Source organism: Corapipo altera, unplaced genomic scaffold, assembly GCF_003945725.1.
Source record: "Corapipo altera isolate COAL_440 unplaced genomic scaffold, ASM394572v1 55, whole genome shotgun sequence".
Lineage (NCBI taxonomy): Eukaryota > Metazoa > Chordata > Aves > Passeriformes > Pipridae > Corapipo > Corapipo altera.
The window spans coordinates 15030827-15058367 of record NW_020884882.1 but is presented as its reverse complement, the minus strand read 5'-3'; positions in this window follow the sequence as shown (position 1 = coordinate 15058367).

Sequence of the window (27541 nt, the reverse complement as noted above, 5' to 3'; positions counted from 1 at the left end):
CATCTTGTCATGCTCTGGCTTCATCTCAGATGATCTATTAGTTTACAGCATTCTATTATGGAGATAGAAAAAAATAGCTTGCAATAAATTATCACAGCATCTATGTACTTTTCAGTATCTCCTTCCTTTCCCATTTAACACATGCCAATGTAAGTCCTTTTCCAAATGCATGGGTCCTTTTCCTAATCTTTGGGAGCTCTTTATCAGCACAGACCACAGGATTTGGGATATCTCTCCTGGATAGCAAATATTTGGTGTATGATCACTAGACCTTAAGTCTTACTGGTGCACAATAGCAAGAATCCTGATCCATTTTGGAAGATGATGAGCAAGTCAGACTCTGCAGATACCAGGAAAGGAACAAAATTCCTGGAAGAAACAGTTCTAATTCCCTCATAGGTTTTGGAAACTTCTTGAGAATGCTGCTCTACCCTTAAAATGTCTGTTTGCTAAGGAGCTCGGGCCCAGCTCCCACTTGTGCTCTCTGTGCCACTCCTGTACCGGGAGGTTGCCAAGAGCAGGTGGGTTTTCCAGGATGGATGTGACTCTTTCCAATGGCCTCAAGTCATGCAGTGAAGGGATTGATCCTGGGAACCACAGCTGGAGTTTAAAGGAGGTCTGGAGGTGCTCCAAAAATGAAAATCCCACAGAAATGCCATAATAGGGCAGGCACCAAATGCCTCCTAATTTATGCAGCAACAAGCTGTTCTCCAATTTGGGTGCAGAGATGAGCACAGCTCCAGATCAAGGCTATAATCTCCTGCATTTATCAGCCTGGAGTTCCTAAACAGCTTCCTCCCTCCCGTTGTAAATGACATCTTTTGATACGTGTTATCACATTTTTTCATACAAATTCCATTGAAACAGCAGAAGAGCATAACAAAACACTGAATTATTCCTGCTAGATTCAGCAACTGGAATTAAAGAGGGTTTTTTCCTTCTTGATCATAATTGTAATATTTCATATTCCTTCTACAAAGAGCAGAATTTAATGGCTGTTATGGATTTTTCACCCCCTTAGAGAATTTCTGAAAAATTCAATTATTTTTGGAGACTGCTTGAGTTTATATCTCCCAGTGATGATGAATTACCTATTGTATGGCTGACTTAAAAACAATACACAAAAATCAATTGTTTGACAAAAGGAAAGACACAGAGAATCCGGGATTGGCACAAAATGCCTCTGCCTTGAGTTTAAAAATTAACTAACGTCAAGAACTTTGCCTTTTTAAACCACTTTCTGTAGCAGCATCTGATTACATTTCAGCTGTTTTGGTTTCCCATAGAGATTGACTTTGCCAACAAGATGAGTTGCCATCAAGAAACTGTAATTAACTTAATGAACTTTGTCTTTTAAACAGTTGGAGATTTTAGAGCTCAGAGTAATGATTATTCACGAGTAGCAGAGTTTTGTTTCAAACATCCATATTCAGCACCAGATACAAGAAATTTGCATGTTCACATTTTCATGCTCAGGCATTACAGTGGTTTTTAGAATTGCTGAGTGTCTAAAGAGTAATGTTAGGCATCAAATAATAGCGTTAGAAATCACAATAAACAACACTGAAAATGGAATTTAAGTAATGCCTCTTATAAGCAAGAGTTTTACAGCTCAAATCTGCTAATAAATGAAAAGCATTGCACCAGACCACTTCCTTCTGTGAAGCCCTGGGATCTAGTTGGAAGCCAACTTTTCATTCTGTCCATGATTCCAGAAACAAATTATCTCATAGTTTGAGCTGAGTAGCGTGAATTGTCAAGAAAAAATATAGTTAGCCTGAAGCTATCAATACAAATTGTTGCAGTGCCAAATGCTCAGGCTTTGCAACCAGCTGATCTTCCCTCTTTAAAAGTGTTTTCATAATAATCTCATGCTAAACAAATCAAAAAGTGCTGCACTGGTAAAGTTTGACTGTGTAGTGCTGTGATTTTGCCTCGCACACACTCAGCCTGTTCTCATCCCCAGGCCATCAGATGTTTTAGTTTGGGGGGTTTGGGCATAAGTTGCTCAGCAACTTTGAATTAAACTGTGATCTTTGATGGGGAGTAAAGTGTAAGAAACTCCTGCAGAGTTCTCCCTCTCTGAGAAAGGCTGATTGTCCTGTCCACACCAGACCCAGCTTCTTGTCCTAACTCATTAAAAGGAGCCCTAACTCTGAACATGATCCTGCACAATGTTGCCAGTGGAAGAAGGAAGGTACAAATATTCAGATGGTAGATTTAGATTAGATATGAGGCAGAAATCCTTCCCTGGGAGGGTGGTGAGGCCCTGGCACAGGGTGCCCAGAGAAGCTGTGGCTGCCCCATCCCTGGAAGTGTCCAAGGCCAGGTTGGACGGGGCTTGGAGCAACCTGGGCTAGTGGAAGGTGTCCCTGCCCATTACAGTGGGCTGGGTGGAACTGGATGGGCTTTGAGGTCCTTTCTCACCCAAACCATTCTGTAATTCTATGATTTAACATCCATCTTCAGAAAGTGGCCACTGTACCTTTTTCCTGTTGGCACAACCTCATTAATTAGACCTGTAATTTATCCTGCCCTAGAAAAGCAGTGTCCAAAACCATCCCAGCAGCACAGCCCATGTACTCCCACACTGCTGGGAGACAGGGATGAGCCTCCTGCCTGCCTTGGGGTCACCTCCCCACCAAGAAAAATGAAATCCTGGGGAAGAGTGAGTGATACATGTCTGAGGAGCAAGGCATGCATGGGGTGCGTTGTAACTACAGTGCCAGCCTGCCAATTTTAATGGGTGACCTCATCTCAGACACTTTGAAAAGACTGTTTTCAAAAGGCAATCCACATTTCCTGAGAAAACTCAGTTTCCTGACAAGGCATTCATGCTGAATCTCTCTCAGGAAAGAGCTACCTTGCATGGCTTAGAGATTTGTCAGAAAATGTGTGGGGTTTAATTTGAGGGTGTCAGCATTTATTACTTTTCTGTTTGGGGAACTTTTTTTATTATTATTTCACTCTAGAAAAAACGTTCCTGTTTTAAATATCCCTCCTGCTAAAACACACATAATTACATTGTCACTGAAAAGCAAGAAAGTTGAATCTCGAAGCTCTTACTCACCTGAGTAACCTCCCTGAATCAGAGCAGTGGGATCAAGCTCCTCGTTACGTGTCTCTGGAAGGCATTTTGTTATAATGCTCCTGGATATCTCCACTGAGGACCCTCCATGAGCCTCTCCCGTTGTAAGGGCTTTGCCATAACTCCTGGAAATGCTGTATCCCTGCAGACAGATGTACAGGATGAGTGGTCCTGCTTCCCTTCCTTCCTGCAGAGGGGAAATAAGAGCCACCACTGAGTCCCCATGTGGTGACCACGGTGCTCTCCAGCTGTTTATAGAGGAAACATTCCCCACTGGTGAGGGTTTTCACGCTGAAGAGTTACAAAAGGGAAGCATCAAGCAATTCCTGAACCTGCCAAAGGTAGGAGCAAAGGTTTTCTCACTGTAGCAGCTGCAGGTTTGGGATGAGACCATAAATTCTTGATTAAATTGTGTGCATGAAGGCATGAAATTCTGGTGATGGTATTAACTCATCATTTTTATGTCTGAAATACAAAACCGTGGTTAAACACCTTCATAGCACAGACATGGCAAATAATTCAGTTCAGGTAGATTTAGCTGCCTAAATTAGGTTCTACTAAAGAATAGCTGCATCCACATGAAGGCTTTTGCCTGTACAGACATGCAGATTTACCTGTGTCCAAACATATCTATGACACCCAATATCCAAATTCCTCAGCACTTCTGTTGTTCATGGAATTAAACCTTACGTAGAGTCCTTGAAGACCATGACTGCAATAAGTGGACTAGTTTGAACTGCAGAAGCACTGAAGCTAAAAACAAAAAATACAAATTGTCCACACACAAAGCTGTGCTAATGGTGAGGGAATTCTGCATCAACCTCAGTTTGATCAGCAGCAGAGCTCACTCCATAACACAACAGAAGCGAGGGAAAGGCACTATGATGTGTAGAAAATGCAAAGAAAAAGAAACAGAGGTGTGAAACAGCAAATATTCTCAACAAAAATATGAATGAATAAATGAATAAAAGCACCACAACACATGAAAAAGTTTGTCTTAGCAGCAGAGAGAGTGAACAGCTGACGGTACCACAGGACATCAAGAGATGCCAGCGGGTTCACTGAACCCAAACCCAGCTGATGTGTGGTCACAGCCCAGCTCCAAAACATCTGGTGTCTAAGGGAAGAGTCTGGCCTTAGGCAACACCATATTTATTGCAATCTCCATCCCAAAAAAACCCCTGACAATGAACCAAACTACCACTTGGGAGATAAAACACAGTTTTCTCTAACCTGTTTTAAAACACACACGTCCCCACACAGGACATTATTTGGAGGAATGAAGACAAATCCTGTCAGTGCAAATATGTCAGCCAGCTGACAATATTTTCTGACAAGTACCTTGAGGGCAGAAATCAGTTAGAGCAGCTGGACAAGCTGCCCCTGCTATTCCTCACCTGTGCTGATAAGCTGCCCTGCCAGCCCTGGACACAGTCATACTGCACATTTCAGCTGCTCTAATTTAGGTGAAATTCTACCTGTTACTTTCTGTAAGGCTTTCTAAAAATCAGGACACCTTTTATGATCCCCTCTGGTCTAGAGTCAGTTATAAAGTGCATGTGTTTTGCCTTTTCCTAAAGCACAGTTACTGAGAAAATGGGCTGTACAGGTATCATTTATGTGGACGAGCCAGTGCTACCTGTAGTTACATCAAGAGACAGCTCAGCACCTCCACGTGCTGAAACAGGAAAGATCAAGAGCTGTTGAGCTCTGGAGGTGCAGGACAATGTTGTCACCACTCAGCATCATTCCCCCCCATTGCCAGGGGCAGGCACATTTCCGTACAGCTGTAACATTAATTAAGGTTACCTTTTAGCAAATTCCTTAAGGGATCCATGCTATTCCCTAAGTCAGGCACTGCAGAAGCAGAAACATGCAAACAGAGCAGTTTTTGTATCAGTGTGGTAAAACATCATCTCATCTGCCCCAAGATAACAAAGAGACATGAAAGAGAAGAAACGAAGTGATGGTGAGAAAAAACATGAAAATATTTTTCTTTTGGTATATTCACAGCCTTGTGGTGCATGGAAATGCTCCAGCAACTACCTACCTACCTAAATTTTAACCTTGATTTTTCCACTAAGTGAACCAGAGCATAATTCCAAAAATAACTCTATAACAGACAAGTGTGAGTTCAGGGATTGCCCTGCAAACAGAGAGAGATGATGTCTTGGGACACCCCCCTTTCATCTGCAGCCCTCCACATTTCTCCCTTCTTCCTGTTTTTCACAGAGGCTTTGCTGTCTCCTCACTTTTAGGTTTCTCATGAAACTCATTTTCGGCAAAAATCTCAGTCCAAGACTGTAGCAAAGGAGCTGCTCTCCTGACCTGCCATTTTCCACTTCCAGAATAACAGGTGGAGGGGGAAAGGATATGTGCAGCAGGACTGATGAAACCAAATGCCTCCTTTAGGGCTGTTCCTTGAGTTTTCTAAAGCCTTCAGAAAGTTTTAGTAAGACAAGTATCAGAGATGGTGGGGTGAGAACATCTGCATCACCCCAGGGCTCCCTCGTGTGAAGTGGGGCAGAACAACATGTTCTGAACTTACAGACACTGCCATGGGGTGTTTCTTCTCTAAGTTTCTTCCCACTGTTGGAAACTTAGATTTTCCATGAGCTTTGTAGACACACACCAGCTCACCGACCTCAGGAAGCGCCTGCAGAAACTCGTGAAAAGTTTGCTGCAGCTTTTCTTACTGTGATGAACTGGAAATGCAACTTGTTCCTCATCAAAACCATATTTAATTTCAGGGAATTCCAGTGCTATCAGAGGAAGTGTTTGCACATGGGTTTATCACAGCCCCACTGGCAGCCACTCACACTTGGTTTCCCCTTTAATCCATACCCAGTTCAAAGCTGCCTTGAAATTCTCCACGGACCATTTCCAGTCATCTGCACAGATCTTGTGCCCATTCTGGGTTTCATTGAAGTCACTGGGAGAATTTCCACTGATTTTAATTGAACAGGCTGTTTAGCTTTCTTTTTCCCCTCTGGCAATGAAACATTCCAACCAAAAAAAAATTTCAACACCGTGTGAGTGTGGGTCTCCTATTTTATGGCAAAACTGAAAAGCAGCTCATGTTCACCCAGGATTTTAGTAAAATTTACAAATAAGAACCATTTGGTGTGTTTTCCTCTTAAAGCACACACCAGTTGTGTAATTGGTCTGAGTGTGAAACTATTCTGAATTATGCATTGAGATTTGCTAGAACAGGACTTTTAAACACAAAATATATTTTGAGTTGTACGTTACACTGTCAGTTTTCTTAATTAGTTTGTCTGTTGTTTTCTTCTTCCCTGGGAAAAATATCATAATTTCCATGTAATTACTAAAACAGTGGATCATAGCATGATTTCAAATAGGATTCAGGGCAAATTTATTCCTACCCACTGTACTACTGTCATAGAATCATGGGATCATTAACGTTGGAAAAGACCTCCAAGATCATCAAGTCTAAGTTCTGACTGAATACATACTAGAATATCTGAGCCCCCAGATCTGCTTTCTCTGCAAAAGTGAACTATTAAACATAAAAAGAGGACATTTTCCATGATATTCATCCTTTCTGAACTGATTGGGAAGAAAAAAACAGGATGTGAAGACAGCCAAAGAAGACCTGTTGGGTGGCAGTGGTGAGGGATGCTCAGTGAATTCTTAAATAATTGTGCCCTAATGCCAAGAATATCCCAGGGTTGGCACTCCCCTCCTTAATTTCCTTCACTCTTAGGAAGGAATATTCCTTATCCTTGTCAAATTCTATGAATATTTTGCTTCCAGTGTTAACAAAGGTCTGATTCCCCCCAAGTGCTGTGACAGGGCCTGTTCAGGGTGGTTATTGTGACTGCAGGAGCACACCCCAACAGGAAGATGCCTTCCCTGGGAATGAAAGGAAATCCACAACAAAAGAAGTCCAGAAAGTTCAAGTCCACCTCAGGTTCACTGGTTTCTGTGCTATTCTTTCATGTTATTCATATTCTCACAATGGAGAACTGCAGAATTCAAACACATTTTCTCGAGGTTTCTTTCAACGTACAAAACAGGGTTGATTCATTTAAACAAATAAACAAAAAAAAACCCAAAACCAAACACCAAAACCCCACCAAAAATCAAAAAGAAACAAAAAACCACCACCAAACAAACAAACATAAAACCCCCAAACACTCCTCCTCTCCACCTCCCCCAAAAAACCCAACACGAACCCAAACGACCACAAACCCAAAGCCAAGCTGTCTCTTTTGAACTCAAGTGTCCAAACCCCAACAATTACCTGGATTGCTCAAAAAATAAAGTCCTAATAACATCAAATTTCGAAATTTTTGTCCCTGACAGAGCAGAAAATCAACCCCCTTCCATGCCTGGCCAAGGAAAATAGGCATTTCTTGGTGATTGATATTCCCCTCCACCCAACACAGTGTTAATTGAATGGATTCCATTAGGATAGGAATAGAAAAGACCAGATTAAAAAAACAAGCCAGCTGTAAACCGAGCCAGTGATTTTAATGGGAAGAAAATAAAGGCCGGCAATTGCGTGGTGAAGTGCATCAAAATGTTAATTACTTCCAGTCACATCCTTCTGAACTAGTGGAGAGGATGACGGAGATAAGGCCTAATAAAAAGTCTTCCCAGACAGCAGAATTTTAGCCCTTGGTTATCCTGCAGTGGAAATAAATGGGTAAGATGAGGAATATTTGCAGCAGTGTGGACTTAGTGTTTAGAATGAGTTCCCAAATCGTGAGCATGTTCTGGCTCTGGTTTTTGTCAGTGTTTGCATCTATTCCAAGTGAGGGCTGGTATAAACATTTCTATTTCAACTTGGAAACCGGGTTTCAGCAAGACACTTCAGTTCAGCCAAGCAGGACCAACCTAAGAACCAAACATGATTTGGTACCACTTTACTGTTCTCATAACTGGTTCCTGCAGAGAACACAGTTCCCAGCAGTCCCAGGACCAGTTTTACTTTCATATTACAGAAATACACCTCAAAGCACAGTCACAGGTGAGCAGCAGAATGATGGTGCAATCCCTTTCCAGGATACATCCTGGATTCCTCAGAAAACCAGCTGTGCAAATCTGTGCCCTGTACCTCAGAGTGAGGCCAAGCAACCAAGGTCCTTGCCTACCTATACACCATAGATAGGATGTGGGAAGTTGATATTCACAATCCAAAAAGATTGGGTTTGGCACGTGACTAAAGATATTTCAGAAGGTGGTTTTTGAGGCACCAGTTTTATGAAGGCTCTGTCCACACCAAACTCTTAGAAAACTCTGATTTCTGAGGTACCTAGAAAAGATCATTGTAGCCAACAGTCACCTAAGGCAGAGGAAACTGTGGAAAATCCGGCCTCAAACACGAGTCCCAAGTTGTTCTGAAAATTCTCACCCTGTGGTCTCCAGACAAAGCTATCCAGGTATTTTATAAACAGCCTGATCCTGACTTTTCTTCTTCCCGACTCCAAACCACATCAGCCACCTAACAAGGAGCATGAAAGTGTGCTCCCTTTGATTCCTCTTCCCAGCACCCTCTCAAGAAGAGAGGGATGCACTTGGTTCTCATTTGTGTGGGAAAATGTTGACAACAAGTTCTGATATCCAAATCCGAAAGAATCATGTTTGTCTCTGGTTTTAGGAATTGGCTGTGGAAGAAATGTCCTTTTCATTGCTGATGTGAATCAGGACATAGAAAGAGAAGAATTAAAGAAAATGCTGCTGTTCCTGGTAGAATAATGGTTCTTACAGCCTCCCTTCCTGTCAAGGAATGGAGTATTGATTTTAATCTGACAAATCTCAAAATTACAGGAGGTTCTCCAAGTCCCACAGAGCAGCCCTGATGAGACCCTCTTAGCTTTCCTTCCTTACTTATAACTACAAAACGTCCTCACAACTGCCCTAACGGGAGCACGGAGGAATGAGAGTCTGGGGAATTTTAAAATGTCAGAAATATGCAAATATTACGGATTAGTATTCCACAGAGAGCCATAATTTTCAGTGTTTGCACTCATTTTAGCATTCCTTTTAAATTAAAGGCACAATAGGTAAGCTGGCAGCATGCAGATGGTTTGAAGAGTTTAAAACATCCTTATTCATAGTTTGGATGTTTTTTCCTAACAGGAGCTATTTAGAACCCAATATTTGTGCTCTTTCAAATGTAACAGGATTTGGTCTGAGAACTAAATTCACCAGGAAACCAGTAAGTTATTCGACTTAATGGTTTTGCATGTTTTAAACATAAATAATATGTGTTAACAACATCCCTTCAGATATTGAAACCTTGAGATGCAGACAGCTACCTGTTCAGGAAAGATTGCAATGGAACAAAGCTATAATTCCCAGGGAACAGGCACAGGAGGAATGTGCCACTTTGGAGAGCCATGAATTAGATCCAGAGAGCACCACTACACTCCAAGAAATGCAGCTGGGGGTAGATGAAGGATGTTGACACTCCCAGTGCATTGCCACCTGCCAGAGGTAACTCTAGAAGTGAAAATGCTCAGTGGAAATCAGATATTTGGCAAAATCCATTAAAAACATCCACAGGCTGATCAAGGGGTGGCTTTAGAGTCGGTCATCAGCAACCACTGAACTCAGGCCACGCTCATATTGCTCTCTGGCTTGGAAAGGTGTCCCCTCCCTTTGCAATTTTGAGTTCAGTTCCATCTCCAGGGGTTGACTGAAATGCAGGGAAGTTGCTCTGGATCTGGTCTCTGGAGGTGGAGCATCCTTGTTCCCTTTTCCCTGCTGTCTGGCAAGAACCTGACACACATGGGAGCAGCATCTCCAGTCAGGGACGGGATGTGAACCACAACCCTGGTCAGCCATCTGGAGCTGGGTATCCTGATTCCCCACATCCCAGTGGGTGCCTTGAGCTGGGATTTATTCTCTCCCTCCAACCTCCTCCCTTTTTCTGGCCTCGGGACTCGCAACCTCTGCTGTGACAACCGCGAGCGGTGAGCGCTGTTTGTTCTGACCAAGCTGTGAACAGATCACTGCTAGGGGGAAAAAAAAAAGGTGATGGATGCTCTTCTTCACCCCTCAGCTCTCAGGATATGGAACCCAGTGGTTTGGGGGTCTCACCCTGCCCACCATGGTGCCATTGTACACCTACAGTTGCTTCGTTGGCACCTCGAATGAAAACGCCGGAGCTGTGGCTTGTTGAGCTGCCCCCAGAGAAAACCTGTTGCCCACCTCAGCCCATGGCTCAGGTGGAGGCCATATGGCTGCTGCTCCTCTGGGGACAGCTCCAGGCACGTGCTGAGCTACAGCAGCCAGCGATTTGGGAATTCAGATGTCAAAGATGAGATGAAAGACATCTATTTCTTCCTCTGTCCCGGCCCCTTAAAGACGTTTGTCCCTTTTGGGTTGCTCAAAGAACCCTCCTCGTGTGCCCACCAGCACATTCCTGGTGGAGCCTTACCAGTTAATAAACTTTCCCCTTGTCAAGCAGGGGGAAAACACACAAAAACAACCCAAAGAAACAAAAGCTTATCCTATTAACTAGTTGTCAATTATCCTTGATGGGTGATTGTGCCAGTGGCCACGGGGAGATGCTGGCAGGTGTAATTACTGGATTCTTTTAGCAGGGTTATAACCTCTGACTTGCAAGGCCTGTCTTCAGGTACAAAAGAAAGTGAAATCACTGAATAAATTATGATAAGCTTCTGCCCTGCATAAATAAGGAGGATTTCAACTGAAACTGGATAATTTTAATTGCCAAAGCATTTTATTTTCAGTGCATCACCTCTCATGTTGGATGGTGTGAGCAAATATCCTCACAAAGTGTGGTCTCTTGTTAAAAAATGCAGGGACCAGGACTGAATATTACAAGGAAATATATTTATGTGGAAAAATATTACATGTCGAGCTGACAAGAATCTACTTGTGCTTATTACAAAAAGCTACAGCACAGTTTAAAACTGACAATCCATTACTAGAAATCCATCTTTTGCTTAGGATGATAAACCAAGATTGAATTATAGATTTCACAGCAGCAATTCTGACATTCTGCATTTAAACCCGCACCTTCTGCTTTCCTAAAGCTTTTTTAATCCATTCATTTGAAATAAACGGTGATGCTCAAAAATTGCCTCAGTTCATGGACATTTTCTCTGCAGGAAACATAAAAACACAACTCTCAAAATCCTTCACAGACCTTGTTAAAGGGGCTTTCTCATAAAAACCTCATTTTTAATGTTTATTTAATTTTTTTAAGTTCAGTTTGATTTGTTAACAAGTACATGCCCCAAGTGCATGTCTGCATTTCCTATTTAATTCAAATTTGCAGGGAGGGCTCAGATGTAGTTCTGTGTTGGGCAGGATTCTGGTTTGAGACCATTAGCATTCATACATGAATATTTAGTCACACGTGAAATCCATCTAATCCACAGATTGCAACGCCAGTGAATAGGGCAAGTTTGTTATCCACATTCTTCCACTAAATTAAACCTTTCTGTCTTGTGTGAAGTCATTTAAAATGGAGATTTCTGTTCGCTGTACCTTGTTCAATGACAGCCCCAGCAGCTGGAGTATGGGCCAGCTCCTTCACACTGATGTTATCCCAGGAAGGGACACCACGAGTCCCCAACTCCAGCTCGCTGCTGCTTCCTGCTCGTCTCGCTTTGATAATTCAGCGACAAATAAAAGCAGTTAAAGCACTCAAAAAGCTCATTGGACTGAGCAGACCGGGCCAAATCTGGTGTCACTCCCCCTAAAGAGCCAAGCCCAACGTGCAAACACACGTGTGTGGGGGAGAGGGAAAGACTTCCCAACTCAGCCTTAGAAACGTGGAAAAAGTTCAACATTCAGACTCCCCCAAATGTTAATCAGGCCGCCGCCTTTTGTCACTCCGCTGAATGACCGTAGTCAGGCTATTTAAAGCAACTGATGCATTCAGTTGTTAATTGTGAGTGCCCATTGAGGGCACCTCAAATGAACCACAGTCTCCCTCGGTTCTCATCCCCCCTCCCTTCCCAGCAAACGGCTGGAAAGGCTCTAAGACTGAACACGAAGTTCATCTCCTGAACCAACGAAGTCCTGCAGAAATTGTTATGGAAAAGGACGGGCAGTTTTGGAGGAAAGAGGAAACTCAAGTATTTTAGTGGTTTTTTCTTTATCACCCAAACCTGCCCTTGCTCTGCTCTTGTCTGTTCTCAGACCTCCTGAACGGAAAAGTGCCCAGGCTCTGTCCCCTTTCCATGTGTCCCCAGTCCAGGCCAGCTAAGGAGAATCCTGTGTGAGAAGCTGTGACCACCCTATTGTTGCCATAGTCAACATATTTTTTACAAAGTCAGAAGAATTATTCTGTATGTCAGGTTTTTCACCTCCCTCTTTCACTTGTCTGCTCACGGGGAGGCAGAGGTTGTGTGCCATCATTCCTTAAGTGTTATTTTATGTGCTAGAAAACATCTATTTCAGCCCTCTACATAAATATTTAAGCACCAGTTCAAGGATTCATGAAGGATTTCAACCTAAACAACCAGTCCAAATAATGTCAATGGTTTTATTTGCAGAGTGTAAAAATAAGTGCAGTCACACACAGTTGCTGTGTAGGGCAATAAGCAGCTCAGTGTGGATGCTCTGCATGAATGGAGGAGAACACCTGGACCATCCCCCTGAAAGCCCAGACGACCATCTGCTGGCCATGATAAAAAATTAAAAGGCAAACAGCCTTCAGGGAAAAGCCATGCATCACTAGAAAGAGCCACAGACCTGCTTCAGGTTAAACCTGAACGACATCCCATGAAAATCAAATTCCTGGGTACAGCAATCTCCTGAGCTGCTGTCTGTGAGGAGTCCTGCTGGGGAGTCCAAGCAGGGGCATGAAAACGGGTACCACTGGCAGCACAAATGCCTTGTGTAGCCCTGGCTGTGAGCAGTGGTGCTGAGCTCAGAGTGGGAGCACTGAGCAGCCCGGGCTGAGCAAGGAAGCAACATCAACAGGGGTGATGTGGAGCTGGACAGCACCAGCACAACAATGCAAACCCAGCCCCCATAGTTTGCTAGGGAGAGACAGAGTTTCTGTGTGCATAAAACAGAAGGCTGAGGCCTTGGGGATCTATAACAAATATTTATTTCAAGAACAAACACGCAGAACCTAAATCCAAATGTATAAAATCTGGATGTGCGGAGTTTAAAGCTCCAGGTACATGAGCAGCAGGGACATGAAGAGCCACTTCTGCCACACACAGTGGGACTGAAGAACACCATGGACCTACCACAAGTGCTGTCCAGGGATATCCCAGCACTGTTTCATCTCTATAATGTTCCAAACCCTGTCCTATTCAGCCTGGAGCTTTTGTTTTGTTAAGAGAAGGTGACTAAACCCTGTATCCATTCAAATGGTAGAAACAAACATCTCCTTGGTCAAATTTTCTTTCTCTTTCTAACTGGAGCCACATTCAGGATCTCTAATCAGTGCATTCCCAGCACACACAGGCATGGCCTCAGCTCCTCATTCACAAGCCTTGCAAAATACTATTTAAAGGAAAAATTTCTAAAAATTGAGGTGGTTTGGTTTTGGGGGTTTTTTTGCAGTGGTTTTAGTAACAGCTTGTCTTTGCTTTTAATCCCCAGCCCTGGAAGTGTCCAAGGCCAGGTTGGATGGAGCTTGGAGCAACCTGGGCTGGTGGAAGGAGTCCCTGCCCATGGCAGGGGGTGGCACTGAATCTTTAAGGTCCTTCCAACCCAAACAATTCTGGAATTTATCAGGATGCAAACAAAAATAATGAAAAACTGTAACAATCCCACCAGTGTTTCAATCAAAGTGCCATTAACCCCCTGGGGAGAAAAGTCATAGGGGAAAATCTAATCTACGGATCCACGCTCAATAAATTCCCAACATTTTTGGAAATTCAACTGAAATGAATATATTTTGCCCTAAAATGGGACTTATTGTAAAGTACCCAAATACTGACTTAAAATATACTTCTGTAAAAAGCCCATGGAAGATTAGTTGAAGAAGGTTACATTTGTATTAAAAAGAGGATTTTTAATAGGCAGTAAAACAAAATAAAGAATACCCACCACTTTTTCCTCCTGATTATTCAGGTGGAGTGAAATATCTTGTCCTGTTGCTTACAGATGGAGTAGGTTTAAATACAAAGTAGCCAGATTTTATTTTCCTCTGTTGACCATTCTGTCCTACTCATTTGTAGCCTGAGAGACACTCCCAAGCAGCAGCACTACCTTTAACACCAGTTTTTAAGCTGCTCATTGAAGTGTCACAGTTACAAGCCCTAAACCCTGGCTTTGGCTGATTTAGCAGCTTCTGTACTCTGAAAAATCCAAATTCTATTACCAAAGAAACCTTGCCAATGACATGATATTACACAGCATGAAATCACTCCGACATCTCATCTTCTAAGGGACTTACATGACAGAAAGAATCAGAAAATCTACACAGTCATCATAGCTCACAATTTTTCCAGTTCCCAGCCTAAACAAGGCACCAGCCTGTTTTCTGAGCCCTGCATTAGCATCATTCAGCATAGGGAGTAATTTTCTGTTTGAAAAGAAACCACATTGGGATTATAAATTAATATTAAAAGCAACCCCCACACTCTTGTTGTCTCCCCAAAGAAACTGAGCTGGAGAGGAGGAGGGTTGCAGCAGATGCAGATGTTCCCTTGTATACTGTATTTAGAAAAACAGAATAACAATAAAACCCTGAGGCATTATCTGCTTTCTACCTGAAAAGGCAGGAAAGTGGCTCAATCTACATTCTCTTCATTACATTTTCTTACTGTTTTCAGTGACACAAGAGCATCACATCAGTACTTGTTGATGTGGCAGCAGTACCAAGGACTCACATGTGACACTGGCACAGACCTGGCTGGTGCCCCAAGGAGAGCATGGTTACCATTTTTCTATTAAAAATGTAGAGAGAAGGAAAGTTTATCATAGAAAATTGAACCACAGAGAAAGGAAGAGGCAGATTTCCTCTGCTTCACACGCCTCACAACAGAGCCAGGATGCTAAACTCGGTATCTGCACTTCAGCCCAGCCAGAGCAGTCATTTTGGGAGGAAAAAGGGTGGAAAAACAACCACTTGTGCCAGGGTGATGTGATCAGATATCTGACTATGCAGCTTTTAGTCAAGCTGAATCCTCCTCACTTGAATCATCTAAGAACCAGCACTCCAGTCCCAACTGCTGGAGCCAGACCCCCTCACTGAGTTTAGAAAAGCTCAGCCATCCTTCAGAGACAAGGACAGGCAGCTCTCCACTCTCACAGGAGTAGAGGAGAAGCAGGGAGTCTGTAGAACAAGTTAAATCCGAGCCTGTCAGCTCTCAGAAGCTCTTTTTGACCAAAAGATGAGACCTGCCTGAAGCAGAAACAGCCTGAAAAGGGCCAGACCTTCCCCTCCTTGGCCACCACCATCTGTGGGAGCTCAGGCAGCATGGAGGCAACTCAGAATCACCTGGTGAAACATTCAGCAATTGGTGACATGAAATAAAATTCCCTGAGCCATTCCTCAGAGCTAAACAACCCCACTGCCAACATTTTAAGGAGAGAAACTGCAGATCTTCAAGTGAAAATGAACCAGTTGAAGGAAAACTGAGGCTAATGGATCCTTGGTAGGTTAAATTCTCATTTTCTCTTAGATTCATTGAGGTTTTAACTTTGAACTAAAACTCAAAACGTAACATAATTGGAGGTATTAAGCACGGATTTTCAGAGACGAATGCCAATATCCACAGAAATTAGACTGGAAAATAGTTTTGAAAGTTACTCCTAATTTTTTTTTATTATTATTGCTATCCATACTAAGTAGATAAATAAAACAATAGCGTAAATAGTAAACAACCCCCACTATAATAAAATAATGGGTGCCTGTGCTAAGGTCAGATTGTTGCTGGGTTACACCTTTACGGTGCACACACCCAGGGTTAGCAGTGATGTCTGACTCAGCTCTTGGGACAGTACCTAAATCTCAGTAATTTCTTAGTAATTCCAGCCCACACCAGCCTGCAACCAAGTGCTTGCAATACAGAAACAGCCCTATGATGTCTGCCAGGCTGGAGCCTTGAATCCCGAGGTAAATACATCATTTTGCTCTGCTAATAAATAAGCTCTGTCCTGGTTAGGCTGGAGTGTGTGTCACTGGGGGATGATGGCAGGGGCAAGGATGGGGTCTGGGGGTCAGGGGCACAGTCAGGGCAGGGACCCCCTTCCCCAACAGCTGCCTGGTGTGATTTAAAATATCAGTGCAGACACCTCAGGGCTTCCCTGCTACCTTTATATGGGAACACAAAGAAATAACTGGTATTTAATGAACTATATTATAAGAGAGGAGGAATTCCAGTGGCAGATTGCAGCTACAGCCTTTAATCTTCATTATGGATTCAAACACAAGCATCTAAAGCAAGATTCAAGTGGGATGATGAAATTCCTCTTGTTTAATGGATAACAATCAAGGAACACATAATCCCTTATCACAACGATTCTGCAACTCCTCTGTCCCTTTTATGTGCATAATATATCTTAATGGGCTTTACAGCAATTTAGGGCCCAAGACAAAGCATCTGGCAAAGACTAATTTACAACCACGTCGCTCACGAGGAACACACACCATCCACAGGGCTGAAATATGGGGTGGCACAGGCATTTAATCTTCCTGCTATCCAGAAGTCCTGTAAATACTCTTCAAAGATATCAGAATTTCTAGAGAACAAGGAAACCCCCTCCCAGTGTTGCTACGTTTCCTTATGGCATTATTTCTCTTTTAATTGTTATCTTTTGAGCAACAGACTGAGTTCTTTTTCACTCATTAATAAGATTACCTCATGTTAATTGAGATATTGTCCATGTCCTTCCTAGACATTCTTGCAGAATAACAACACCACACATAGGAAAACAAAACTTAAATAGAATTATCAGGATTTTGAATTAAAAGCAATTTCAATGATAAATAAATATAATATGCGACATGGAATAAGTCATTGAGAAGGTAAATACAAACAGTTTACAGATTTCAGGCATTTTAGAGAGAAAATGTTGAGGAAAATCATGATCCCAGTGTAAGTGCACAGACAAGGCAAGTGAGGGAACGATGAATGTATGGAAAAATGGAATTAGTGTTCCCTTTTCATTTTAAGGACATGTCAAGATGTGAGACTGAGATGCATTTGTTTTAGAAGATCCTTGCTGATCACAGCTATGTTCTGACAAGTAAAAAACACAAGTGCTGTAAAAACATGCACAAGTAGTGCCTCTACCACAGCATTAGTTAGGTCCTAATGAATTTGAAGGAGGTCTTCCCAGAAAGACCTGAAATATATTCAGGAGTACTGCTACATTCTATAGGGCTGCAAGCAGTTTAGAAACCTTGATGATATCTGCACTAGTCATTCATTTTACTCCACTGGTCCTGGAATCTTTTTGAATGAATCCTTGCTAGAGCTGAAGCAGATCTTACAGGAGGTGGAATAATTTTCTATAAGAAAATTACAGTTGAGAGAAAACCCAAAAAACCTGCTCAGCTGTTGAAATGGTTAATTGCCTGCTAAGACTATGTATCTTTTTATTCTCCTGACAAGCATCTTACAGTCACTTTTGAAGTAGCTGATTATCCAGATTTGGGTTCTCATAGGCAAAAGCAGAGGCTGATTTGGTGAATTGTTCATATTCTCTTTGCACCTGCAGTCTCCCACTGACAGACAAATTTTCTAACCACTTCACCATTCTCTGAGTCTTCCCTGTACTCCCTGAAATTCCTAAATTGCAAAGATTGTGCAAATACTACCCTGTTGATAAATGCTGGGATGTGTGTGACCTTTTGGTCACTCACTGTAATGGGAGCTATTTCTCCACTAATTATTAAACAGTAGTTTTCAGGTAATTTTGTGACTATTTTGCAGGTATTAACCAACTGTATATTACTCATATTGTTCTATAAAGACCTGAGAGGGGGAAAAAATGAAAATTTAAAGTATTCTTTAAAGGATATTAATTTTCCCAAGTAGGCTACTATGTGGGCCTTGTCACTTGATTGGGAACCACCTTCATTTGAAAAAGCTCATCCAAAAAGATGAGTGCCAAATGAAAGGCCAAGCTCAGACTTTCCTGCTCTTGGTTCAAGGATGAACAGCCAGAAATGTGGTACCCACAGAGTCAATAATTCCATCTAAGCATTTCACAGCTGCTCTACTAGAACTGTGTCTCTGATTAGCACGTGGACCAGAACTTCTCTCTCTAACTTCTATTCTGCCTGTAAAGGATTTAGAAAGGTGAAGGTTGAACAAAATTACAATTCCTTGTTATATTCTGGCCAGGAGAGCTGAGGAATGAAATAGGGATTGCAAGGTTTGCCATCCCATCAGCAGGGAGCAGGCACTGGAATCTCATTCCCTTTGATCCCTATGGATCCTTCTGGAACCTACACACGACTCTTCTGGGCCAGAGTGTATCAGTGCATTATTTTTAATGGTGCTAGCAGGATTTCCATGGCTAATTTAGGTTTGAGGGTGGGTTTTACTGTTATTTTTTTAATGACTGTGTGACCAAGCCATCTCCCCCTTCCTCTGCTCAATAGATTTATGTTGTGTTGAGCTACATCTGTTCCAGTACCTTAAACTGCTCCAATCTGAGCTCTATTGACATTTTCATTATGTGTGAGTTGACAGTACATGGTTGTATTAAGGGATTTCCAACGATGGGGGAGGGAGGGAAGGAGGGGCTGGGATCTCTCTCTGCAGAGATTTCTACTAGATGATGATGCTTTTCAGCCTGGCAAAATGATAATGCAAAAAAAAAAAAATTAGGGCGTTTTAGTCAGTGTAAGAGGACAAAAATCACAGCATCCCTGTGAAATAAGTGCTGGCTGGAGAGCAAGGTACGTGTTATTAATATATATCAGTATCTATATTCCAGAAGGAGATGGCCAAAGACTATAATTAGCTCTGAAGCTAAAGTATGAGCAGCATAATAATAACTATTAGTCTAAAAAGGAATGTAATGAATAAAAGCTCGGTTCACAAAGGAACATAATGTTAATATTGAAATCTGGACATGGTAAAATGGCAAGTTGTAAAAGAGGAGCATTTAATGACACTTTGTGTCTGTGCAATTTATTCAGGATATATTAAAAAAAAAAAGGAACAATTATAATTTACAAGAACAAGGAGTGTTTTATATGTGTTTTGTCACAGTCTATCAATGATCCTTGCCTTCAATGCTGTCTCCAGTGTGCACATGCACAACCTCTGTGCTGCACAAATACACCGAGATATAAACACACATATATATTTCTATATCAAATCAGGATTTTTGTCTTCCTACAGCAGGAAAAATGGGTAGAGAGAACAATACTGGAAGAGATAGATATCAAACCTTACAGGAGATCTCTCTGGTTGCTCTCCAGATCTGACCTTGAAAGGCAGCTTGCACATGATTGTCAGTGAGTGCCTCCTCCTTTTCATTGACCAATTATTTACACATTTCTATTCAAACCTGAGGCTTGAGAACATGGGGGAAGAGAGGAAAGCTAATGCAGGCACTTTGCCCTCTTTAAAAGCTCATTCTTATTGTGAATTGAGACAAAGAAGTTGGTTAAACTCATCACAAACTAAACAAGACAAAGAGAGTGTTCTCTGTGTTCATATTTCCTCAGTGATCCCAGGTTTGTTAGGACAAAGCAAGATAAAAGTGTAGGCATTTAACAATCAAAGCTGCTGTCCCAAAGGATATTGAGATCATATTGAAATATTTCTAGTTAGAGTTATTAGATTATTATTATAATCTGTTGATCCATCCTTTTTAATATAACAAAATACTTCTCTCTCTTCAGAATTAAATTCCTTTCTGCTGAGTTTGCAACTAGAGTGAAAGGAGAGAAATAGATAAAAAGAGAATTAATCAAAACCCCTGAGCTGACAAACTAGTCATGTTCTCCTCCTATGGTTCCATCACCTCTTCTTTGATTTCAGCAGTGACTGACTATTCAACACATTAAAAATGTCTGTCACTACACTAAAAGCTGCCATGCTCTTGACCTGGCCCACGTGTCTGTTCTTCTTCCTCCACACTCTCCCTTCAACTTTTCCTATTCCTTTCCCTGCTTCTGCATTAATATTCACCCAACTTCCTCTGTATCATCTGTCATCCCGTCACCTGCACCTAAAATAATCTGCTGTTTTCCTTTACCAATGATTCTATCTCACCACATACGAGTATCTCCCTATAGAATATAAAATAAATAAAATAATCTCTTTCATAAATGAATGCTCCTCACCAGTGATAACTGTGAACTGCTATGATTTACATGACAGTTTGCTGGAAACTTTATAGGCAATTTTCCTCCCCCACCTGACCTCAATGATGTATAAAATATACTTTAAAAAATGACTCAAACATAATTTGTGCAGGAAGGTTATAGAGTTATAGAATGATAGAATGGTTTGGGTTGGAGGGAACCTTAAAGACCATCCAGTTCCACCCCTTGCCATGGGCAGGGACACCTTCCACCAGCCCAGGTTGCTCCAAGGCCCATCCAACCTGGACACTTCCAGGGATGGGGCAGCCACAGCTTCTCTGGGCAACCTGTGCCAGGGCCTCACCACACTCACAGGGAAGAATTTCCTCTGAATATCCAATCTAAACCTCCAGGTTCTAATCTGTCTGCAAATCAAGAGAGCTTTCCCAAAGGTTCTGGTATTTCACTTTAAATTAGGTTGAAAACAAGGGCAAGAGTCTACTTATTAAAATAAGTCACTTCAAACCCAGCCTAGGATGATATCCATAGCCATCAGGAATGATTGAACCACACTGACCCTACAAAAGCAATTTTGAGTAACCTGTATAAATAGAGTGGGTAGAACTACAGGGAACAAGATGAGTCACCTATTTCCAATACAACATTCTGCCAACGCTTCAATAATACAAGACAGCACCAACAAAACAGATCAGATCTGTTAGTTACACCAGAAAAGAGCCTAGAAACTGCAGATTTTCACCAAAACTCTAAGGAACGCCTCAGTAAACATTAAATCTTCCATAACAACAAAGTGAATTAAAATATGCAGCACGTTGGGAGAGTCTATCAAGAGTTCAGGCCTCAGTGATGTGCAGGGTTGGCAAGGAGGACCAAAAGTTAACATAGCTGCAGACAAAGCAATTAACATCTCTGTTATGTGCTATTGATCCAGGGATCCCTCTGTTAACAAACCTTCCAAAACCAGCCAAGAAAGCACTTGCTAATAATGCAAGATGAAACAGATACCAGCCAAATAATCAATTAAATGGAGCCATGAGATGCCTCCTTTGAGGATCAAGGAGGAGAAGAGAGATCAAATGAAGGAAAAAAAAAATCATAATTTACAGTGAGGAAAACTGTAAGATGTTCATTTGAAGTCCAAGCTGATAACATAATGCCATGAAACAGGGACAATCAGCATCCTGGAGGGATGAGGATGATCCTCTCCTACTGGAGAAAACCTTCCAGTGCCTCCTTCAAAGGGAGGGACTGGATGTGACCCTCAGTTCTGCCTTCAGTGATCTGGGAGGCTGAAAAAAGAGGTTACATAGGGGGGAAAAAAAGGACACAGGAGCCCTTTTACTTGTGAAAACTGCAAGGAATCACAATGCTGTAAAACAAGGTTATGTCAGCCATTGAGGAAGAAAAGAATTAAAGTAGCCTTGCTTTTCCTTCCTCTTGGAAACTCAGGAAAATCTAATTTTGTGCAGACTATGGAAGCCATTAACAAAGAACAGTGAGGCTCCTCTGCACATACAACTCAAAATAAATGTAATTATTCCATTTCACTTTACATCTGGGGTTTGTAGTTTGTTTTTGTTTTGGTTTTTTTTTTGGTTGGGGCAGCCTTTCTTCTTGCTAAATAGGTGAGAGAATTTGATTTTTTTTAAACTAGTTACAATAGTTATTCATTAAGTTTTTGTGATCAACATACAGAAAAAAAATCCCTCCACATACAATAAAAAAATGAATAAAAAATAACTGTCACAGGACTTTTGTTGGTTGACCATGTATTTTAAATAATAATCATGAGCATGAGACCTGGTAAAGAGCTAGAAAGAAGACATCCAAATATTTTTGTTGCCCTTCCCTATTCTGCTTAAAGAACTCAAATCCTATTTTTTTCATTCAGCTGGGATTGCTAATAGTCATTACCCCATTAATTTAATTTATTAACTAGATAAAGCATTAAGCAGAGATAACAGCAGCCCCACTGGAGCTTTTTGATCAATAGTCTTTAAAAATTACAAATCACCACATTTGGGTACTTTAGGTGAGCTTTAATTTCTCCATGGAAATACTTTAAAAAACCCACCACTTATGAGTAATTCATGGAGTAAACCAAATACATTCACTATCAATGACACTATTATTTCCATATAAATGGGTTGGGGAAAAAAACCTGTGTTTCAAGGGGTTAAAATATCACATCTGAAAAGATTCTCCTTTACAAAATATTTAGATATTAAAAATGACTTGAAGTCTTGCTGCAAATTCCACAATGGTACCAAACCAAGGCAGTTTTATTTATTTAATTACAGAGTCAGGAACTTCTAATGGATTGAAAAAATCAAGCCCAAAGAACAAAACATAAATCAGTTTACTTGGGATATTTCAGCAATTTTCTTTTAATTATTCTTGTTAATTTTTTCCCCCACTTTCCCTCAGGCAAATGTAGCACCACCAAAACACTTGTCCTGGCAGGATTTCAGCACCTCCCCAGCTGGCTCCTTGGAGAAACATCTGCTCTCCCAAAAAGATTGGAAGGTTTGTGCAAGGCAAGAAGTGGAAGTTGGTGAATGATGGTGACATGGCACGTGGGGCACAGAAAGAACGTCACTCTGATGCTCAGAAAGACAAAAATCCTACAGGAATAGGTGCAAAAAAGCACTGCAGGGATCAGCAAGGGCAGTTAATGAGACAATATTCACCAAGCTGGAAAATTCAGTTTTAGAGAGCAAAGCCTCCATCTGCTTAGAGAGTAAATAACCCTATTTGTGAACACACCACAAGGAGGAGGGAAGGATCTGTAAGTGAAAGAAAGAGGTAAAAAAGGATTAATATAAATTAGCCAGGAATAAATTTAGTCTGAAATCAGATGGCAGTCTCTACCCATTATTGGGGAAAGGTTACAGAGTAGAGTCCCAAGAGGAGAAAAATTCTCATTAGTTTAAAAATGGCACTTGATGGGTTCATGGAAGGTATTCCATGGCTTGGATATCTCCTACAGCAGAGAACTGAACTCGTGACCCAGCTGATCCCATTCATTCCTGGGAGTTTCTTCACATCAATGTGTGTGTCCAATCATAACCTGACCCTTTCTCATGCTTTTAATGCTTTAGGTTCAACTCAATGCCAGAATTCATGGGTTTGGGAGCTTGATACATATTTTTTTAGTGTTTTACACACTCCAGTATCACATTTTTTAAAAGAACAAAACCAAACCAAACCTGACACTCTGCTGCAGCTCTTGATTTTTCTCCCCATACTGTTAAGGCCCCTTTATCTGAATGTTATTTAATGAGTGTCCCTGAAGGGATTAGCATGTCAATGTGTGTATATTGATTTCCTAATCCAGTCCATCAAAGCTGTTATGATCTGGCGACAGCACAAGAAGCAGGAGTTCAAGGTTCTTCACACAGCTCCGACAGTATGTTCTCGAGCCTCTTGATGTGAGAATTAGCTCACTCCTGAAGTCCAATTAATCTGATGAGACTGTCAACAAAGATGTCATTTCTAGTCACATTTTTGGGGATGTGGACACCTGTCTAAAACACAGGATGAGATCATCAGCTCATTAACATTTTCCAGCAGATGGTAAAAAGCTGCATTTTCTGTCATTTTGGGCTGCTCCATGTTTTTTACAGCCAAGGCCTCTGAGCTGTGGGGCTGCACACCACAGAAACCAGAAGAGCTGGTAGATATGTACTTAAACACCAACACCAGGATGCTAGAGGAGAAATAGGAAGAGTTTGCAATCTCTTTCCAACATTGAAATACATAAATTGGAAAAAAATAGATCGAGACTGGCAGAGGGAGATTGGTTAAACAAAGCCTTTTTCTGAGTAACTTAAAATTTCATCCAATAATCCTTTCACAGAGTAATTTCGGTGTGGAATGTTTCAGTTGCCTGTGGGGCCATGACACTATCCTTTTCTGAGGTCTATGACCAAGACCTCTGCCTGATCCTACACCAGACACAGAGTCCTTCAGCTGTTCCCTGATTCCATGGAGCCTGGAGGAGCAGGAGCCCCAGCACTGCCTGGTGCCATCCAGCAGAGTAAGAACCACTTTGACAGTCCTTGTGCAGACAAAGCACAGGCTGCTGCTCCTCAGCTGCACTGCTGAGGTCTCAATCCTCTTACCCCTGCGTTCACAGGGAAGCTGTTTAACAAAACTGGAGGAAAATCAGATTCTAACAAGTTTCCAGCTGGGCTAAATACAGCAAAAAGAGAACATGTAAGTGCACATCCTATTTAGAATTATTGCAATAATACTCAGAAGTGGAGTTTTCTCAGCATCTGGAGAAATTGCTGTCAAATGAGCAGAATATTTTGAAGGCTTTATGAGGAACCCCCCCCTCTTTTTCTTAACAATAAAACTCCTACTATGCCACCCTTATATTGCTTTTGCTGCTCAAACGTGTCACGGCACAAATTGGCATCCTTCCTATTTTTGATATTGTCTAATTCCCTGGGTCATTAGTTATGTAATCATAATCATTTTTCTGCTGGGCTGATTGGTGCTATCTATCTCATCTCCTTCCCTCATCTCACCTCTTTAGTAGTGTTTGAGCATGGATGGGAACATCCAAGTCCCTCAGGGCACCATCTGGTCCTACCCTGTTCAGAGGGGGCTAAATGAATGACATACTGTATGGTACTTCCTACTCATTAGTTACTGATTCCTTGTGTTGCTGGGTTTTTAAATTCATTCCATTACATATTCTTCAGCTAATTTGTTCATTTCTGTCTCCTTTTCTTTATATCCATATCTAAAGGCTTCACAAAGAGGGGGGAAAAGCCCAGTGGATAAGGAAGTGATGTGCTGGAGGGATGATGTGATGGATCAGGAGTGATATTGTGAACGTGAGAACAAAGGAGATTGTAGATCAGTGTTTAAACTACCCACAGAACACAGAAAATACTCACAGGCATCACAAAGTAATGGGGGAAGAATATACGAGTCTATTTATACACATTTCTGTGAGTCACCTGCCCGTGGGTAAGAGATCACGTTACACAGCCCAAACACCAACAGATGAATCTTTTATATGTAAATAACACCAAGGCTAAGAGCTAGAGCTATCTCCTCCTTTCCCAGAAGGATTAAAATCCAGCCTGTGCTGAAGTAGAAACAATTAGAAGATGCCTTCTGAAGTTGTGATTAACTCATGTTCCAGCCTTCCCTCCCTGCACTGCCTGTGGATAAAGGGAGACAACATTTGCATTTCTCCCTCCTTTGTGCTCATCTCCCTAAAACAGATTGCTTTTTTTTATTGTACTATGTAGCACCATAAATGTAGATGGCCTTTTAAAGCCAAATATCACTCTTGCTAAGTAATTGTCAATTAAATTCAGTATTAATTATTCTTAATAGCCCAATCTCATCCACTGTTTTCCATGTGTCTCATTTTTGCATGCATCTAATGTCAGAGCAGACGAATTTTAGTTTGGAGGTTTACTTAAACCCTGTATTTAATGAAATCATTGTATTGCTGGGAGAATATGTAAATCTCTGAAGTGGAACTGCAAAAACTTGTTACAAAACAAGTGCAGGCCATTGGCACGTTCAGCTTTTGTAACCAAACATCAAATCATACAATGACAAAAATGCAATAACTTAATAATCAATGCAGGCTGTAATTATACTGACACTCAAAGCCTTTGGTTTTTAGGGTTTAGTGTTAGAAGGCATGTTCTCTAATCCCCATTAAGACAGAAAAATATCAAGAACTCTATTTCTACCCTAATTTCCAGCCTCCACCTTGGGACAACCTGCCTGGAGGGTTGGAGAAATCGTGTGCCACAGCCCATCAGCAGGGCAGGACCAGGGGGTTGGGGTTACCCAGGAGTGGCTGGAACAGAAAACCTCAGTGAGACTCTCTCCATCATTCCCTAGCAGTTAAACGTTTTCTTTTCCCTGTGCCCACAGGGCCAGCCCCTCATCTGGCAGCTCCACTGGCAGGAACAGGCTGAACTAGGATGCAAACCCCCTCTGAGGGCAGAGATAAATGAAGACTCAGGTGTTTCTCCCCTTGGAGTAGAACCCAGCGGAGCTCAGGGTGTGTTTCTAATGGGTTAGTTTTACCCTGGCCTCAGGGATGGATGTGCTGGCATTCCTCTCCAGCCTTTTCCACGCCCTGCTGGCAATCCTTATGTACAGGAGTCAGTTCTCAGCAGACTTCAAGCTCTGCCTGAGCAGTTTTGTGCTCACAAATAGCTGGTGCCTCATTAGGCAAGAAGCAGCAAGAGGTGGAAAGGGAAAGACAAAGGTGATAGCCCAGCTTTGCTCTCAGTCCTGACCAGCTGCTGGGACAGAGCAACTCCTCCTCTTGGTCCCCAAATTTCATTTTAAAAAATTTCCTTATACCTTTTACAGTTTGCACTTATAGCACAGAGTGACCTTGTGCACAAACAGGGGGTCAAAGATACCCCCAATCAATCTGTCACTCCCTCAGTGAAATGAAAGGAGACATTAAGCAGTGTTACAGATCCATGAAATCCAAGGGAATAGTGTCAGCTCCCTGAAATGGGGGTTATATTTTCCACATAACAGTCTCGTACCAAATAGCAAAACAGAACATAGGATAAAATTCATAACAAACAAATTTAAAAAGATCCTCAGTTCAGTGACTGTAACAGGCATTCTTCAGATGCCTTGCAGCCATTCATTCTTCCTTATATCCATTTGAATGTTCCCCCTTGGCCTTTTGTTTTCTTTTTAGCTTTCTAAGCCTCTGTGCCATTCCAGAAGCTGTTTACCCCTCTCCCTGTCCTTTCCCTCCCAGCCCTTCTCATTCTGCCTCTGCAAGACCCTTTCTCCTCTATGATTCCTCTCCCTTTTTGGCAGCGTGCTCTGTGCTCTTTTCTAAATTCTGTTTTGCTTCTTAAACCTTTTTATATTTTTTTCTTCCCCCTGGACTGACTCTCTTTTTCATTAACCCAGACTCTTTCTTCCCCCCCCCCCCCCCCCCACTTAAAAAGAGCATTTTATCCTGGCCAAACGAAGGGCCTTGCCATGTTCTCATTTACAAATGTCACTGCAGCAGGGCTGAGATTCTGCTCGGGCTCTGGGAGCTGGGCTGGCACAGAACAAAGGCATCGCAGTGCCTCGCACACCACACCGTTGTTTCCCCTCAGTCCTCCTCCACTAACAGCTTGCAATGACATTTTAGCAAAAGTCAAGCTCTTTACAGCTCCTCCCCCTGCTTCCAGCAGGAATTCAGAGTCCATTTAGGAGAAACCATGAAAGACTGACCCTGAGTA